This window comes from Microcebus murinus, chromosome 5, assembly GCF_040939455.1.
Source record: "Microcebus murinus isolate Inina chromosome 5, M.murinus_Inina_mat1.0, whole genome shotgun sequence".
In the NCBI taxonomy this organism is placed as follows: Eukaryota; Metazoa; Chordata; class Mammalia; order Primates; family Cheirogaleidae; genus Microcebus; species Microcebus murinus.
In genome coordinates, this window is record NC_134108.1 from 68723948 (window position 1) to 68744542 (window position 20595).

The following is a 20595-nucleotide window of genomic DNA, read 5'->3' on the forward strand; positions in this document are numbered from 1 at the left end:
TGTTGGCAATAGAGAGACACTGGAAGTTTTCAAACGGAGCACAATAGCAATAAGAAAAATTATCTGCCGGCAGTGTAGAAGATGTATTGGCTTGGGGAGAGGCCAAAGACACAACAGTTGGGAGCAATTAATACAGACAGGGATAGGGTTAGAAGCTATATTTCAGTGATGAGGTTATACAACCCTGAAATTCTAAAGCAGTAATAATGGAAATGAAGGCGAAGCGATGGAAGTCAGAGACAATTCAAGGAGGAATCCACAGCTCTTGGTAAGCATGAAAATGATGAAATTGATGTCATTACAGGAGATGGAGTCATGGGAACATGAGCAGTGTGAGAGGAGGAAGAGGAGTTTGTCCTAGACCATGAGGTAATTGCTGAAAAGTTTGAGAATATTGTCACATCATTTCCTTTCGTACCCCCCTGCATGCACCACTACAATCTTTCTGGTTTTACCACTCTCAGCCTTTTCAATATCTTCCTTGAGGATTCCAGCTAAATGCCTGAAGCAATCAGTGCACCTCAGCCCAGTCAACAAAGATTTTATCTTTTTTTTCTGCTCAAGGGGCCCACATGGAAGAAACTCTGATAGGCAAATAAAAACACCCTTGTAACTGCTTGGAATGCTTCAACTCCAATTTCACGTTGGACAAATTGAGTGAGAGGAATTCCTTTCAGTAGAGAGTCTGGAAAAATTGAAAGTGTCTATTTTAGGAAAGAACAGGAAGAGAGCATAAAGGAATCATGGCTGTTACCCTGACTGGAAAGATGGAGAGAATCTTCACAGGGAATTCTACAAGGAAAAAAATCAATGATTTTACTTTCAGGTAGCTCAAACTTCTTTACTGATTAAAAATAATGAGGCAATCATGTTCTGATTGAAAAGAATGTTTCTCCTCCCTTGTTTCATGATGTCATTACCTTCCTGGTGAATTATAGTTATGTGCTGCACAATGACATTTCTGTCAAGAACCGACCACATATAAGATGGTCCTGTAACATTATAATACTGTATTTTTACTGTAGCTTTTCTATACTTGGACATGTTTAGATACACAAGTACTTACTGCTGTGCTACAATTGCCTACAGTATTCAGTACAGTAACATGCTGTACAGGTTTGTAGCCTGGGAGCAATAGGCTATATACCAGAGTCTAGGTGTGTAGCAGACTATGCTATCTAGGTTTGTGTATATACTCTCTACCATGTCTGCCCAAAAATGCAATCACTTAATGACACACCAGCACATGACTATATTACTTTTAGCAGCATTATTTTATGATTTTTATTGAGTATTAAAAGTGTGAGAATCAATATCAAAAGAAGATAAAGGGTAACAGAGGCTTGTGGTGTGGCCACGGTGAGGAATGAGTAAAGCAGCTGCCCCGGAGGAGAGGGTGGCTGGGAGAAGTCAGTGAGAACCACAAGAGGGCTGAGATAACTAGACCAACAGAGGAGAGTTTCTAAGTGGAGAAAGAGAACAAAAGTCAAGAAAATTTAGGACTGAGAAAGGATGTTGAAAATTTGAGATTATGAAGGTCATCGGTGACCCATGGCAGTCTTGTTTTACAGTAAGTGCCTCGGTGGTCTCAGCACTCCCGGTAAAGAGCAAAGGAATGGGGCGACCCGTGTGCAAACAGAATGCTGCTGCCATCATTATGGTCCCTAGCCCTCTTCCACTGGCAACAAGGAGAATAAGCTTTTCTGCTTTTCAAACCAAAGTCCTTTCCAGATAACAATGCTAATGTGTAAGAAGGAAAAGACATCAAGCATTGTAGATCCACAAGCGTTTGGACATTTACTCAAATCCTTACCATAATAACTGGGAAATAAATAGAAATCCAGTGCTATGCTGACCCAGTTTACTACTTTTTAAAACAGAGTCCAACTATTTCCTATGTTCTCATCACCTTCTCCAACCAACTACAGGCACACCTCGGGGATATTGTTGTTTGGTTCCAGACCACTGCAATAAAGCAAATATCACAATAAAGCAAGTCACATGAATTTTTTGGTTTCCTAGTGCATTTAAAAGTTATGTTTATACCATACTGTACCTATTAAGTGTGAAAAAGCATTGTGTCTAAAAACACAATGTACATACCTTCATTAAAAACACTTTATTGATAAAAAATACAAATGATCATCTGAGTCTTTGGCAAGTCAGGATGTTTTTGCTGGTGGAAGGTCTTGCCCTCGATGCTGAAGGCTGCTGACTGATCGTGTTGGGGTTGCTGAAGGCTGGGTGGCTGTGGCACTCTCTTAAAATAAGACAACATAAAGTCTATTGCATCGATTGACTCTTCTTTTCATGAAAGATTTCTCTGTGGCATGCGATGCTGTTTGATAGCATTTTGCCCACAGTAAAACTTCTTTCAAAATTGGAAAGTTTTCAAACCGTGCCATTGTTTTATCAAATAAATTCATCCAGTATTATGAATCCTTTTTCTTGTTCTTCAACAACATTCACAGAATCTTTATCAGGAGTAGATTCTGTCTCATGAAACCACTTTCTTTGCTGATCTACAATAAACAACTCCTCATCTGTTCAAGTTTTATCATGAGATTGCAGCAATTCAGTCCCATCTTCAGGCACCAATCCTAATTCTAGTTCTCTTGTTATTTTCACCGCATCTGCAGCTATTTCCTCCACTGAAGTCTTGAAGCCCCCAAAGTCATCCATGAGGGTTGGAATCAACTTCTTCTAAACTCCTATTAGTATTGATGTTTTGACCTCCTACTATGAATTACGAATGTTCTTAATGGCATCTAGAGTGGTGAATTCTTTCCAGAAGCTTTTCAATTTACTTTATCTAGATCCATCAGAGAATTACAATGGCAGCTATAGCCTCCTGAAATGGCAGCTATCAATGGCAGCTGTAGCCTCATGTAATGTATTTATTAACTACTAAGACTTGAAATTTGAAATTACTCCTTGGTCCGTGGACCACTGAATGAATGTTGTGCTAGAAGGCATGAAAACAAACTTAACTTCCATGTACATCTCTGCCAGAGCTCTTGGATGACTAAGTTCATTGTCAATGACCAGCAACAGTTTGAAAGGAAGTTTTTTCTGAGCAGAGTTCTCAAAATTGGGCTTAAAATATTTAGTAAACTATGCTATAAATAGATGTACTGTCATCTAGGCTTTGTTTTTCAATTTAAAGAGCATAGGGAGAGTAGATTTAGCATAATTTTTAAAAGGTCTAAGATTTTGGGAATAGTAAATGAGCATTGGCTTCAACTTAAAGTCACCAACTGCATTTTCCCCTGACAAGGGAGTCAGCAGTCTGTCCTTTAAGCTTTGAAACCGGGCATTGACTTCTTTCTAACTATGAAAGCCCTAGATGGCATCTTCTTCCAACACGAGGCGCTTTCTTTTTTTGTCTCCATTAAAAAAAATCTGTTGTTTAGTGTAGCCACCTTCATCAAGAATCTCAGCTAGATCTTCTGGATCACTTGCTGCAGCTTCTATATCAGCACTTGCTGCTTTGCCTTGCACTTTTATGTTATGGAGATGGCCTCTTCCCTTAAACCTTGTGGACCAACCTCTGCCAGCCAGCTTCCAGCTTTTCTTCTACAGCTTTCTCTCCCTTCTCAGCCTTCACAGAATTACTGTGGAATAGACTTTGGCTTAGGGGAACGTTGTAGCTAGTTTGATCTTCTATCCAGACCACTGAAACTTTCTCAATATCAGCAATAAGGCTGTTCACTTTCTTATCATTCATGTGGTCACTGGAGTAGCACTTCTAATTTTCCTCAAGACTTTTCCTTTTCATTCACATCTTGCATAGTTGTTTGCTCCAAGAGGCCTAACTTTCAGCCTAACTTGACTTTCAACATGCCTTCATTACTAACCTTAACTATTTCTAGCTTTTGATTTAAAATGAGTGACATACAAGTCTTCCTTTCACTTAAACACTTACAGGCCATTGTAGGGTTATTAATAGACTAATTTCAATAGTGTTGTGTCTCAGGGAATAGGGAGGCCCAAGGGGAGGGAGAGAGACTGGGCAATGCCCAGTTGGTGGTACAGTCAAAAGACACAAAACACTTATTAAGCTTGCTGTCTTATGTGGATGTGGTTTGCAACACCCCAAAACAAGTACAATAGTAACATCAAAGATCACTGATCACAGATCAATATAACAGAAATAATAACAATGAAAAATTTGGGAATATTGTGAGAGTTACCAAGTTGTGACACAAAGGCAGGAAGTGAGCACATGCTATTGGAAAAATAGCACCAATCAACTTGCTTGACACAGGATTGTCACAAACTTTCAATTTATAAAAATAATTAAATATCTGCAAATTATAATAAAGAGAAGCACAGGTAAGTATGCCTGTATTAGAATTTTTTCACTATTACCCTTCTCTTTGGATCAAGCATAGATTCATCTCTAAGATCTTTAAGAGTTAAGCCCACTCAAACAAGAGATGCCAATTGCTTAAGGTACTACTGGTTGGAGACACACGTCTTAGAGGAATAGAGGAAGCCAGTTTTCTCTAAGGTTTGTTTTAGGAGAACAGTAGTCTCCCTTGAGATGCTCTGTGGAAACAAAGGGGGATTCCATGGCAAAACACCTTTAGACATTTGCTATACTGTACACCGTTATGATATAAGCCATCCAGCTTCCCTCTCCCTTCACTTCTTACCCCCTACACCCACTCTCTTCTCCTTTGAGAAATAATCAATTGTGGCATTTGTTTATCCTTTCTGCTACTTCCCACTGAGGGACACCAAAATGGGAAGATACATTTCTCCCATCCTTCCTCTGATTCTACAACTTCCTGACTAAGCCCTCATTTATAAAGAAGTTGAGAAACCTGCTAACAGTCTCCCCAACAGATATATTATTTTTTATTTCATTACACTAGTCTCTAGCATGGAGTTTCTCTGGTACTCCAGAGCCTAACCCTAACTGCCATTTGACATTTGTCATACATTAATTCATTAATACATGAATTCATTAATACATTAATGAATAATGATACATTGATTTATTAATACATTAATTCATTCATTGAACTTATCAAAAAGATGTCACTATACTTATTAAAATGTCCAAAATCCAGACACTGATAACACCAAATGCTGGGGAGCATTTGGAGCTATAGGAACTCCCATTCACTGCTGGTGGCAATGTATGATGGTCCAGCCACTGTGGAAGACAGGTTAGCAGTTTCTTACAAAATTAAATATATGTTTACAACATGATCTAGCAATTGTGCTCCTTCATAGTTACCTAAAGGAGTTGACATTTTATGTCCACACATAAACCTTCACATGGATGCTTATAATGGCTTTATTCATAATTGCCAAAACTTGGAAGCAACCAAGACATCCTTCAGTAAATGAATGGATAAAAGAACTGTGGTACATCTGGATAATAGAACATTATTCAACACTAAAAAGAAATGAGCTATTGAGCCATGAAAAAACACAGAGAAAGCTTAAAAGCATATAAATAAGTGAAAGAAGCCAATCTGAGAACACTACATACTGTATGATTTCACCCATATGACATTAATGGAGACAGTAAATAGATCAGTGGCTGCCAATGATTAAGGGGACAGAGGAATGAACAGAAGCACAGAGAATGTTTAGGACAGTGAAACTACTGTGTGTGGTGCTATAATGGTGGATGTGTGCCTAAACCCATAGAATGTGCATCACCAAGAGTGAACCCTAATGTAAATATGGACTTTGGGTGATAATGATGTATCAGTGTAGGTTTACCAATTGTAACAAATGTATCAATCTGGTGTATGATAATGGGAGAGCTATGGGTGTGTGGGTATGGCAGGAATATAAGAAATCTCTGTACCTTATGCTCAATTTTCCTGTGAACTTAAAGTTACTTTATTTAATAAAGTTTATTAAATAAAATGACTTTTATTATTATCAGTACATCATAATTGTATCTCTTTATCGAGTACATGTGATGTTTTGATACAGGCATACGATGTGAATTAATATAATCAGGGTACTTGGGGAATCCACCAGCTCAAGAATTTATCATCTCTCTATATTAGGAACATTCCAAGTCCACTCTTTCAGTATTTTAAAGTATATTCTAACTTATTGTTGATTATAGTAACTTTGTTGTGCTACCAAATATCATCCTTTTTCACCCATTTACCATCCCCACTTCATCCTTCCTTCTTGCTACTCTTCCCATCCTCTGATAACCATCATTCTATATTCTCTGTCTCCATGAGATCAATTGTTTTTAATATTTAGCTCCCACATATGAGTGAGAACATGTGAGATTTGTCTTTCTGTGCTTGGCTTATTTCACTTAACATAATGTTCTCCAGTTCCATCCATGTTGTTGCAAATGGCAGGATTTCATTCTTTTTGTGGCTATATAATATTCCATTGTATATGTGTACCACAATTTCTTTATCCATTCATCCTTTTGACACTTAGGTTGGTTCCATATCTTGGCTATTGTAAATCATGCTGCAATAAGCATGAGAGTGCAGATATCTTTTTAATATACTGATTTCCTTTCCTTTGAATATATATCCAGCAAAGCTTTACATGTGAGGTGCCCCAGTATTCAGCATACAACAAGACACCATGATAAACTGGAAAAGCTATTGTATCATAGGACTCAAAGTACCTGAAAATGACTTATTAATTTATGTCAGGCACTGTCTGGGCTTTAGGAACTTAAAGTGAAACTAAAGTCATCAGTTCCTGCCTTCATAGAGTTTACATTTAAAGGAGTAGTATAAAGAAGTAAAGAGATTATTTTAAAACAGTGTGATTAGTGTATGAGAAAGATGGGACCCCTAGCCAGTGACAATGATATGCTCTGTATGTAACTACCCCACCCACTTTGCGGGGAGACAGATAGTCAGGGGCATAGTGGAACTTTGCATCTTCTAAGAATATGTACACCTGGAATTTTTAACCTCTAAGACACCATCGATAGGATTGCCAAAGACCAAATCCCTGGGCTCCATAGTTTGAGATTTGATCTCCCTTCCATTGTGGACTGAGTTTACAACTCTCATTCATGTGCTCACAGCATCAGTCCTCCTTTCCCCACAAACTGGTGTTTCATATCAAAAAGGGGAATCACTGACCTTCTGTTACTCAGACTTGAAATCTTTTGAGTCATCATTGACTCATATCTCTTTTTTTCTCACACATATCTGAACTGAGCAATCCAAATCCTGAAAATGATCTCTGACACAATTTTAGACACAAGGAATGTCCTCCTTGAGGCAGGAATTACCTCAGTTTCCAGGTCTTTCTGTCACTGATGCATGAGTCTGCTGACTTGCCTGCTTGCTCAGTCTGTACAAAGGTAGTGCCACAAATACAGCTTTCTTATGCCTGGAATGACCTCACTGAAAAGAGACGGAGTCCTGAGTAAAGGTAGATCAGCACCAGGGCTACATAATCATGCAAAAATGTTTATCTTGAAATCTACGCAGTGACATTTTGGCAGGTGATAGAAAGGTTGCTAATAGGCATTCAAAATGGGACACAAAGAGCCATCATTATTGGGAAAGTCAGAATGATGAAGACTGAGTTAACAGCTGAGTTATAACCCAAAGAGAGCAAATCAGTATAATAGATGGATGTGAGTCCACTTGTACATATTTCTTTGAACTGTACTCTTAGCACACTGAGAGATCAGATGGGAGTCAGAAATACGTGCATGTGTATGAAACCATATTTAACCAAAGGCATCTTAAGGTACTGCTCAGCCTCTGAAAGATTCTTAGGTCACTTTTTCTTCTTTGGCAAAAAAGAAGTTTCTAATGCTGCTTATTTAATTGTACTTCTTTCTGGAAATCTTAATGCATAATAGTTTCACAATAATCCTTAATTCTGCTTTTTTTATTAAGTAATTAATTCATGAATTAATTCTTGGGATATCTCTTTCTACGCTGAGTCTCAGATGAACAAAAGAAGAGCCAGCCGGGCGCTGTGGCTCACGCCTGTAATCCTAGCTCTTGGGAGGCCGAGGCGGGCGGATTGCTCAAGGTCAGGAGTTCAAAACCAGCCTGAGCAAGAGCGAGACCCCGTCTCTACTATAAATAGAAAGAAATTAATTGGCCAACTGATATATATATATAAAATTAGCTGGGCATGGTGGCGCATGCCTGTAGTCCCAGCTACCCGGGAGGCTGAGGCAGAAGGGTCACTCGAGCCCAGGAGTTTGAGGTTGCTGTGAGCTAGGCTGACGCCACGGCACTCACTCTAGCCTGGGCAACAAAGTGAGACTCTGTCTCAAAAAAAAAGAAAAAAAAAAAAAAAGAAGAGCCAAATACAGGATAATTTCTACTTAACAGAATCCCTTTCAGAGCACATCCATATACTTTACACATTTTCCCTCAGTCTCCCTCAAAATTTAGTCATAGGTTACTTATTATGGTATAAAACTGTTTGATGGTTTGGGGGATGGACACACTTGAAGCTCTTACTTGAGGGGGGCGGCATGGGCAATGTATGTAACCTTAACACTTGTACCCCCATAATACACTAAAATAAAAAAAAATTTTTTAATTTAAAAATGTTAAAAAAGCGTTTGATGAGTAGCAGAAGATATGTGCTCTTGAATATCTTTGAGTCTAAAATGAGTTTTGGTCACTGCTAAGTCCTAGAGGTTCCTTGAAGGAGTCTCTTGCTGCTGCAGGAAAAGGGAGCAGAGGAACCCGCGTGGAGCTCCAGCTGTCACCGCACTTCAACGGGGACAAGAACACATCACTGTGACACAGATTAGGGTTCCTGCTAAATTACTCAGAGGAAACCAATATGTAACGTGTACCAAATTGATCGTGTTCTGGCCATAATGCATACCCTAATTATTGAAATCATATTATTGAAATCATGCAGAGCATTCTCTGACCACAATGTAATTAGGCTAGGAAGCAATAAAAAAGACATAATGAGAGGAGTCCTCAGACGCTTGACATTTATGAAATTTATTTTTAAGTAAGTAATGTGTCAAGTAAAAAAAATCATGGAAAATTTAAAATATTTTGAACCAAAAGATAATAAAAATATCACACGTCAAAATTTGGGGCACTCAGTGCAAGCCATGATTAGAGGGAAATATACGGCTTTAAATGTATGTATAATACAAGATAAAATGCTGAAATCAAGGATCTAAGCATTCGTCTCAGAATGTTTATATAGAGAATATTAACTTAAACCCAAAGAAGATTGGAAGAACTAATAAAGATGAACAGAAATGAATGAAATACAAAATGTACAATAGAGAAGATCCACAAAGTGGAAATTTATTCTAATAAAATTGCTAAGTTCCTGGCAGGACTGATTAAAATAAAAAAATAAAGCAGCAATAAACTATGTTGGGAATGAAAATGGGGCTATTGTTAAGGATCCTGTTATAATAAGATGATACTGAGGGGATATGGTAAACAAGTTATAGCAATACATTTTAAAGTTTGGAAGAAATTGAAAAATTCCTGGAACAAAAACAATTTATCAAAAGTGACACAAGAAAATTAGAAAATCTGAATGGTCTCATAATTATTTTTTAAAATTGGGTCTGAAATTTTAATTTTTTCTACAAAAAAATTCTGAGCATAGATATCTTTACTGGTAAATTCTACAAACATGTAAGGAAGAAATTAAATCAATCTGAATGTATACTTTCAGAGAATTAAAAAGGAAGGAACATTTCCTAATTCTCATTAGAATACATTATTGATATAAAAACCTGGCAAGACCATTATGAGAAATTGAGATTTTTAAGAAGACCAGCCACAGACTGAAAGAAAACATATGTGATACTTTATATCTAGATCTAGATTTATATTTATATCTACATTCATAAATAGAAAACATAAAAATTCCTAAAAAACTAAAAAGAAAAAGGCAATATAATAGAAAAATTGAACCAGTAATTCACAAAATAATACATACAAATTACCTATAAACATGGAACAGTTTTCAACCTCATTAGTTATTGGGGGAATGAAAATTAAAACTAAAATATCACCATCCACAACTAGAATGGCTAAAATTAAAATGATTGACAATACCAAATGTTGATGAAGATATTAAGCAATTGAGAGTCTCATGCACTGTTGGTAGGAGAATGAATTTGGTAATTCCACTCTGTATTAATTCTCTATTAAAATAATAATTATATTAGTCAGCTCAGAGTGCCATAACAAAACACCAGAGACTGCGTGGCTTAACAGTAGACACTTGTTTTGTCAGTTTTGGAGGCTGGAAGTCCAAGGGCAGGGTGCTATCATGGTCATTTTCTGGTGAGACCTTTCTTCTTGTTTTGCAGAAGGCCACCTTCTCACTAGTTATACGTAGTGAAGAGGAAGAGCTCTCTGATGTCTCTTCTTATAAAGGCTCTAATTCCTTCATGAAGGCTCCACCCTCATGACCTCATCTAAATCTAATTACTTCCCAAAAGCCCCATTTCCAAATGCCATCACATTGGAGTTAGGGCTTCAACATACAAATTCTGGGGGAACACAAATTCCATAGCAATAGTGCTTGATAATGATCACAAAACTTCAATGGTATATAACAATAAACACTTGCTTAGTTTGCAATTCTGTAGCTGGCTCAGCTGGACTCTTCTCTTGGTCTCAGCAGGATTCATTCATGTGTCTGGCAGTTGGCTGGTTCTCTGCTAGGGCAGTGGGACCGTAGGCCATTTGTTCTTCATATTATTTTCAGCTAACCTTAGATTATTCTACTGGTGGTGACACAAAAGCAAGGCAAGGAAACTCAAAAGCATAAGTGCTTTTTAAGCCTCTATTTATACTACTATTGCTAAAATCCCTTTGGTGAAAACAAGCCACATGGCTGATTCCAGATTCAGATTGAGATGGTGCAAAGTTATGTGAAGATGTGTATAGATACTAAGATGGGTGAAGAACTGGAATCATTAATGTGATAATCTATCACATACAGAAATACATGTACATATGCACTAAGAAACATGCTTGAAATGTATATAACATTGTTATTTGTGTAACAAGGGCAAACCACCCAAATGTTCTTCAACAAAATAGGTTGTAGTACAATTGATCAATTGTAGTACAGTCACAAAAATTAATGAATACAGCTATACAAAATAGCATACATGACTCTTCCAAGTATAATATGGAATAAAAGAATTTAGTCACAAAAGAGGACATTCTTTGTGGTTTGTTTACGTGAGTTCACAGCCATGCAATACCAATCGACAGTGTTTGGGAATGCTTGATCAAAGAGTAAAACTATTTTTTAAAAGCAAAGAAATTATTAATATAATCATTACTAATCAATGATTAATAAAAATAGAAATCATGGCTGTATCTCCCAGTGCAGATTGGGAGGGTGTGAGGATAATTGAGAAAGACTGTGAATTGGATTTCTGAGGTGTAACCTTCTATTTTTTGAGAAGGGTTATGCTATTTACTAGGATGGTCATTTTGTGACAATTTATTGACCTGTACATTTTTGTTTTAGCACTTTTCTGGGTGTTCTGTTTCACAATAAAAAGTATTAAAGAAAAAAAAGATGGACATGTACTTCCTTTATGGATTTCTTTTCCTTCTGGATATTATACAAAAGCAATAAGCTGCACAGAAGAATAAAAAATCCTATCAAGTCCATTTTCAGCAATATCAGAAAATAAATATGATGCTCTCTCTCTCTCTCTCTGAAAATGTAGAGGAACTTGTAAAAAAAAATGAAAAATGGATAAAAAAAAAGTTGAACAAGTTGCTCTTGGGAGTCAGAAAAGGTAGAAAAGGAAAGGCTGATTTTTAAAAAATCTTTGTATTTATTCATTTATAGCCTGAAAGTAAACACAAGGTGTCTGGAGCACAGATCAGAGTTCTCATTATTTAAATCAAGCAAGAAATGCAACACTTTCCCACAACTCATACTCATTAGATGAAGCAATGAGAACCAGTTCATTAGGCTTGCACTTTACAGGGTTTGAATTACAGGAGAAGAATCTCAAAATTTTGATCTGGAAGTTTGTTCAGAGTAAGTGCCCAGCTGCCACCTTCCCCTGAGAAAGGAAGACAAAGCTAATTTCTCTAAGGTAAGCAAATTATCCTTTGGAAGAAAAGAGGAAGGTCTCTGGGTTCTTATCCTTTGGAATGTATAAACGTCTCCAGGGGAAGATAAGAAGCATCACTGTGTTTATAATCTTGGGAATGTCTCCAAGGCTCTGAGTCCTATATCCCTTTAAAATATAGACATATACCTCTGGGAAGTTCTCTAACTATCCATTTAGTCATCTTTTAACTTCCAAGAATTGTTCTTTAACCCAGTTTCTAATTATCTTTGCTTACAAAGCCATGACCATGCAGAAACATGAAAATATTTATATCTTGATAATACATAGTAAAAGTGACCAAAGTATTTATATTTGTAGAATTGGTTAACCACTTCAATACCAGCGTCGACTATAGTCGACAGCCACAGATGAACGCACACAGCGACTTTAGCCGACAGCCGTGATATGAACACGCACAGCCAAGCATCAACTTTAGCCAACAGCCACGATATGACTTTTCTAATTTTTCATTTATCAAAATAAAATTGTGAACATTTAAAAATAACATAATAAAAATATATATGTATATGATACCTATTCTGATTTACATTACAAGTAAAGCTGCCTGTAAAGTAAAACAAGCTTTCAGTGCTTTCAAGCTTTCCTCATCACACAAGAGCAAAATGGATTCGTTGTCAATGCACAGCACAAACTATCGTGCGGACTATGAGTGCTGGCTGTGGGCAAGGCTTCGCGGCCGGTGAACGCCATACAGAAGTGGTTAATAACTGACACCTACCTAAAATAGTGGCTTTCAGTCCTTTCCACAGAGCCTTGGGAATTCCTCAGAGGTGCCCTAGGAGGCTCTTTTGGGCTTGGGGGTAGTTAAAGTAGTGGTACAGAGAGAACAGAGTGACCCCAATTTGTTCTTCAAACACAATCCTTGTGTTCTTATATATTGGGCTTCTGAGTGTAGTTTTTGAACACAAGACTCTATAAAACAACTAGAACTTTAAAATCCACTGAAGAAAGAAACACCAAAATATCTTAGGCAACCTATATAAATAAAAATCCTCAGCCTTATAGAAACTGTGAACAAATGTGAACCTTAGTCAATCCTTCAAAATGGATTCTAAATTTAAAATAAAGCCAAGTGACCATTTGCTGACTAGAGATCACACATGTACTTTTGAAATGCTGATTTCATTTTAGACCTCATGGAAATACTTGGCTTTTAAAATTGTGTGTGCATATATAGCTGATTTAAAAAGATTTTAAAGAATTATAAAGCAATAAAAAGGGCTTCAATAAGTATACTTGTAAGAGTATCAGAAAAGCTTTAAACATAGTGGTTCAGTCAAACCCGCCACTGGTTTTACTTTCAGACTATGAGTGCTAAGAGCAAGTGAAAATACACCCCTCCCACGTCACTTTCTGTTCTGTCTTCCTAGAATCTTCTGGAGGTTTCATGAATGACTGTATTTCGTTCATGAACAAGTCTTATCTTTGATGACTGTCTAAACAAAAATGGAAGAGGACTTTTATTACAATGGGAATCTAGCAATTCAAAGAAAAGTGGCTATTCATTTTAAGAAATAAAGATGACCTTTCACCCATGCAAGCTGCACCCAGTCATTACAGGGCTTTTGAAAAGCCAAAGACATCATAGACTGAATTGGCTGAGGACAAATAGGATGGTCTCTAACCCTTACCTCTCTCCAGGTGTATAGGCAGCTGTGTGGCTCTTCAGTGAGGACTTTGGTAGAAGAGAAGTTACAGGTTAAGAAAATGCAAAACTGCAGTTTATTTCTTTTGGCCAACCCCTACCCAAAGGTGTGGTTGGGGGTGCTATGAGAAAAACTGTGTCTGCATAGGGTGGAAGGAGTATGAGGGAGGGCTATGTAATGTATCTTTTGGTCAGAGACAAGAAAACTTTGCAGAAGTGCAAAACCCCATAGAACCTTCATGGTTGATGCCTCAGACTACTTCCCCACCTGGCTTTGCTTCCTGAAGAAGGGACATAGGGAGGGAGGAGGGACAGAGAGAGGAAGACCAAAGACCAAAGACCTCTTCCTCAGGTTCATTGTCTTGCATTCTTGCAGCCTGCCAGAAATATAAAGGCTTTGGTAAGAATATTAACAATTCACATTGCTGAAAATATAGTTTCAAATGGGAAAAATTTTTTTCTCTAAATTTCCTTTTAACCTTTAGGTTTCATGCTTTCTTTGCATTCCCAGATACATTTGGCTAATGGTAGATATGTAGGCATAAATCATTGGAATAGAAACCAGTATTCAGACAGTCGATTATTTTGCTCAAAATCTGAAATTTAGACAATGTTTTATATGCAATTAAACCATTCAAGCAAAACAGTCTCTGGAAGGAAAAAGGGCTCTGCCAAGAAAAGTTGAATATTGTTCATGGAGGATTTTGTTGCTACATGAAACACCTTTTCCTATAATTGCTACTACCAGAAGATGTTAGTCATTTTCTTTCTGAACAAAGACAGTAAAGAAAACAATGACAAAATGCACACTATAGTCATACATTGAATTCATTCCAAAATAGATATAAATTTATTTAAATAACAGCATAATTTAGTCCATGCTGATTATTGTCTTTAAATTTAAAGGGAGAATATACAGAATACTTGCAAAAAGTTATGTAATCATATTCTTTGTGCAATAATGTACATCTGGTTGAATTAAAACAATGAACTCTTTACCAATGAAAGCCTTTTCAAATGGGTTGAGCTTTAGATCACACTGCTATGAGAACACAAAATTTCTGCCTAGAAAAAACACCAACTTTTATCAGATGATATAAATGACTCATTCCATGCTGCACTTCTCATTAAAATCATATCCACCCACCCCTTTCCTTCAGTCCCTAATTTTCAAAGTATCTGAAGATACTTTGAAATATATTGTCTTGCTCTCAAAACTCACTTTCTAGGACATGATGCTGATTTGTCTATAGTAGTGTTGATCACTTGATTTTTTAGGTTCATGTCAGTCCCACACTGGGTATGGGAACAGTGACTTGGCTTCACTCTCAGCTCTTGTTTTCTTTACTGTCATGGAATTATCTGACTAATGGCATGATTCATAAAACTATTCACCACTTTGAACATTTATGGCCTGTTGCCATTCTTAGAAACACCAAACAAACTGTTTCTATGAATGCAAGTGGTGCTTTAAACTCTGTTTGTGTGCCTTTTCATGACTTCTTGACTCATTTTGATCTTCCTCCTACTTAACAAATTTTTTTTGAAATTTCTTGAACTGAGTTTACCAGTGTGTAATTCTTTTAGAGCTGTGGTTCTCAACTAGCTACAGTTTTACCCTCAAGGAGAATTTATCTGGTAACATTTTTGATATTTCTGGCATCTAGTAGATAGAGGCCAGGGATGCTGCTAAACATTATACGATGCACAGTACAGCCCCTACAACAAAGAATTATTTGGCTCAAAATATCCATAGTGCCAAGTTTGAGAACATGGGAGAAACAGTGATAATAGTTCTGTTCAAAGAAATTAAAATAATACTCGAGCCATTCGTACAACATGCAAAAGTTCCTGTTGGCCCACTGGGAGCAAGATATTCCTAGAAATTACATTGATACAAAAGCTTCCTCTGTATCCATCAGAAATCAGAGACCATGAATAAGCAGGTATGCCTCCATGGAAAAAGAAAAGAAAATTGACATAATGAGATTTAAAGATTTATTGAGTGTGCCTCTACAGGCTCTTGCCAGTGCAGTCTTAGGCTATTGCTTCCTGCTCCACACTGCCTGTGAATTCAGGAGATCCTTGCAACCCATCAGGAATGCCTTAGGCTGAGTTTGAGAAAGCTGCCAAGGAAACTAAGCACCTCAAGACCAAGCCAGCAGACTTTGAGATACTGTTCATCTACAGTCACTACAAACAAACGACTGTGGGCAATGTAAATACAGAATGGCCCAAGATGTCAGACGTTAAGGCAAGGCCAAGTAAGATGCCTGGAATGAGCTGGAAAGGATGACCAAAGAAGATGCCTGAAAGCTTAAATTGACATGAGTAGAAGAGCTGAAATGAAAATATAAAATGTAAGTGACTGGATTTGGTTTCCATGTATGCATTTAACCTAAACTGCTAAAAATGTCTTGTTTTTCCTAATACTGTGGATGATGTGAAATAGCGAAAATAATCAGTTAACCCAGTTCTCCAGGCTATTCTGGATACAGTTTTAAGAGATTAAGGGGCTAAAATGATTGCTGACCTTCCCGGAGTAGTTTTTATCTGAGATCAATTAAAAGTGTATTTGTTATTTTAAGTAAATAATACAATGAGATGAAAATCAGTTATGAGATATAGGGATTGCAAGGAAGCAAAATAACAATACTAAAATTAAAATTTTTTATTGAAAACAAGGAAAGAGAGATTTGGCAGTTGAACAAAAGCAAACTGTTAGCTAATGAAGATAAACTTGAGAAGCTTTTCAAGAATGTGGGGGGAAAGGACAAAGACATTCAAGTAATGACAAGGAAGAAAAAGAAGACAGAGAAGATAAGTCTCACATGGGAATTACAAGCACATCTAAAGAAAAATAATCTCTACAGTTGGAACCAAAGTAAAATGCAAGGACATATATTTAAATTCTCCTACAAAATAACGGAAAGAGACCTACATCAAGACATTTCCTATAATATTGTTGAGTCATAAGAATATAGAAAGGAAATCCTACAAATTATATACAAAAATCATCAGTATTTCTTCTCTATTGCTACATATCTGAAAACTGTGAAGCAACAGAGCTTTCAAGAGAAAAAGGTTTTGACAAAAGAATTTGAATCCCAACTAATCTGTTATTCACATATATAAAAAAACAAAAACTCATTCTCATATATGCAAGTTCAATGCATAGAAACCACTCAAAGGCCCTTATTTAAAAAAAAATTACTTGAAGTTATTCTCCAGCTAGCTAAGATAGCAGTAAAAAGTAAGAACTCAATATAGAAATTATATTTTTAATAAGCCTTTCACTGAACACTGAAATCATAAAGTTAAATCTAAATGACTGATGTAATGATGGTAAAAGAAAACTAAATTCAAATGTTAAAATAAGTTCTGAAAGAGAAGATACATAATATAAAAATGGTAATTTTTAACTTATCATTTTGAAGAGAAAACTTCAAGACAATAACAAAATTTGGCCGGGCGCAGGGTGGCTCACGCCTGTAATCTTAGCACTCTGGGAGGCCAAGGCAGACTTGGATCGCTCAAGGTCAGGAGTTCAGGACATTAGTGGTAGAATTAAAAGTAGATAAAAACACTTTAAATCTCCAAACATGGTTTTAAATAACAAAAGAAAGAAAACAAAAGTTAGAATTTTAAAAAGCAGAAAGAAGAAAACAAAATGATAGAAAACTAAACTTATTGCAATTCTTAAAAATAGATTTAGGCCAGGCATGGTGGCTCACACCTGTAATTCTAGCACTCTGGGAGGCCGAGGTGGGTGGATTGCTTGAGGTCAGGAGTTCAAAACCAGCCTGAGCGAGACCCCGTCTCTACTAAAAATAGAAAGAAATTAATTGACCAACTAAAAATACATATACAAAAAATTAGCTGGGCATGGTGGCACATGCCTGTAGTCCCAGCTACTTGGGAGCCTGAGGCAGTAGGATCGCTTGAGCCCAGGAGTCTGAGGTTGGTGTGAGCTAGGCTGACACCACGGCACTCACTCTAGCCTGGGCAACAAAGTAAGACTCTGTCTCAAAAAAAAAAATAAAAAATAAATAAATAAAAATATATTTAATTCCTTCAATAAAGAATAAAAATATAATGAGTAAAAAGTAATATCCTACCTAAATTACTTATAAAAGACATTGTAAAATTAAGGATATTTATAAATGGAATACCAGTTTGCACTTATATAATGGATAAATGTTTTAAAAATTAATATTAAAGTTGAGAAGGGTGTAATGAGTCAGGAACTCTCATAGCTTTGTGAAATATTTCTGGAAAAACTTAACAGCATGCATTAGGAGCCCGTGACAAGCTAAATTAAATTCTTTCTTTTTTTTTTTTTTTTTTTTTTGAGACAGAGTCTCGCTTTGTTGTCCAGGCTAGAGTGAGTGCCGTGGCGTCAGCCTAGCTCACAGCAACCTCAAACTCCTGGGCTCGAGTGATCCTTCTGCCTCAGCCTCCCGAGTAGCTGGGACTACAGGCATGCGCCACCATGCCCGGCTAATTTTTTTATATATATATCAGTTGGCCAATTAATTTCTTTCTATTTATAGTAGAGACGGGGTCTCGCTCTTGCTCAGGCTGGTTTTGAACTCCTGACCTTGAGCAATCCGCCCGCCTCGGCCTCCCAAGAGCTAGGATTACAGGCGTGAGCCACAGCGCCCGGCCAAAGATTTTTTTTTTTTTTTTTTTTTGAGACAGAGTCTCACTTGTTGCCCAGGCTAGAGTGAGTGCCGTGGCATCAGCCTAGCTCACAGCAACCTCAAACTCCTGGGCTCAAGCGATCCTCCTGCCTCAGCCTCCCGAGTAGCTGGGACTACAGGCACGCGCCCCCATGCCCGGCTAATTTTTTCTATATATATTAGTTGGCCAATTAATTTCTTTCTATTTATAGTAGAGAAGGGCTGAGCTCTTGCTCAGGCTGGTTTCGAACTCCTGACCTTGAGCAATCCGCCCGTCTCGGCCTCCCAGAGAGCTAGGATTACAGGCGTGAGCCACCGCGCCCGGCCTTAAATTAAATTCTTAAAAATTTTCCTAAAAAAATACAATCTGAAGTGGACAAATAGCAATATCTAATTAGTTTTATTATAACATTATTTTAATAGTAAAAACTTTAGACACTTCTTAATGTTCAACAGGGGATAAATCAAATATATTATCATATATTCATATAATGGAGTATTATCAACTATTTAAAATTATGAGTTTTAGAATTATTTAATAGTATAAATGCTAAATATATAATTAAAAACAGAAGATAAAGTTGTAATATTATATTAATTTAAAGAAAAATACATTTAGATATACTTAAATTTTAGGAAATTCACCAAAATGGTAATGGTGATAGTGTCTGCTCAATATTTATGTATTGGATACTATTATATATATTCCAAATGTTATGCAAAGGCTATTCAATATTGGAATCAATGGATTTTGTTTTTGTTTTAGTTGTTGGATAAGTGGATGAATAACCTGGCATAAATCTTTGAAAAATGAACAAAAATAAATAAATAAAGTGAAGTTCTCAGGGATCTATGTATATGAGCATAGAAATTATTGGCAGTAATTTATTATAATTTTTCTTCAAATTTTTAATTTTTTGCTCTCTCTTTTTGATTATCAGTTTGGGCTGTTAGGGAAAATCCCTGAAATTCCTTTCAGTGAATGTTTCTTCATTTCTTAGTGATTCTTCCTTCCAGACAATAACTGACTCTTCTTGGGTGTTCATGTTGCTTCCCAAGAGTATATTGAATTAACTTCAGGGAATTCAAGAAAAAAAAAAATAACAGGATGGAAGTTCTTTAGGAAGCAAGAGATTTCAACAAATTTAGTAGATCATTTAAGAAAGAAAATCTACATGAAAGCACAGAAAAATTTTAAAGGTTGAAGAAGTGGTAACTATTGAAACAGAAAAGAAGAAACCTAGAACTTGCAAAAATAAATATAATGGAGAATCAGTAAGAGATATAGATTGAAAACAGGTTGATTTATTAAAAATCAATAAAATATAAAACCATAAGGCCACTCAATATCTTCCTCCACTCTGTCACACAGAACACGCAAAGATGAGTATGTGCACCCCTTTCCCAAGACAAAAAGTGGACATATTCTCTGCAGTACCTGAACACAGTTTTTCAAAATAAATTAAGACAGGTCTTTGGGGTGTCAGCACCACTGGGCAAATCTCACACATGATGGCCTTCGGGGAACCTGAACAAAAGCCAACCAATTAAGGAGCCTGTGCCTTAGCATGCAGACAGAAAAATAAATTAAAGCAGTCTATGAAAAAAAGAAAATGTTAGAAGAAAACAGACCAATATCTCCAAATGTCTGAAAAGGTGATTTTCAACCTAAAAGTCAATTTCTAGCAGAACTAAAAATCAATGAAATGTTGGGATAAAACAAAGACATAAATCAAAATAATGACAGAATATAGACAGAGCCAGACACGCAAAGACACAGAAAGTTAACTCCCACATCCCCTTTATGAGGTAGTGAAAGTGAAAGTACTGTAGTCTGTAGCAAAAGTAATTAATAGAGTAACTAAGAGTGATACGACTATACTGAGAAAAGGGAAGGAGAGGGATGATGATATAAGTAAACTAAATCATCAACTATAATTCCAGGAAGCCAGCATTTAGAGATATAAATATAGGCATCAAAATAATGCAAAGAAGGAAAAGTTAAAAGAGCATGGTGACACAAAATATGGTTACTTTTTATTATCATAAGTCCTTCTACCCTAAATTATTGTTAAATTATGCACATGAATATTTTTTAAAACTATAAAACTTTTTAAGGGAATGGTAGCTGAGGATGTAGAGAGAGTATATTCAGCCAGCTAATTAGAGAGATG

At 36.5% G+C, this 20595-nt stretch overlaps 1 pseudogene; it reads left to right on the top strand.

The window, feature by feature from the left end:
• The first annotated feature begins 206 nt into the window (after positions 1-206).
• LOC105862222 (large ribosomal subunit protein eL8-like) overlaps positions 207-20595 on the top strand; it is a 163112-nt pseudogene continuing 142723 nt past the window's right edge.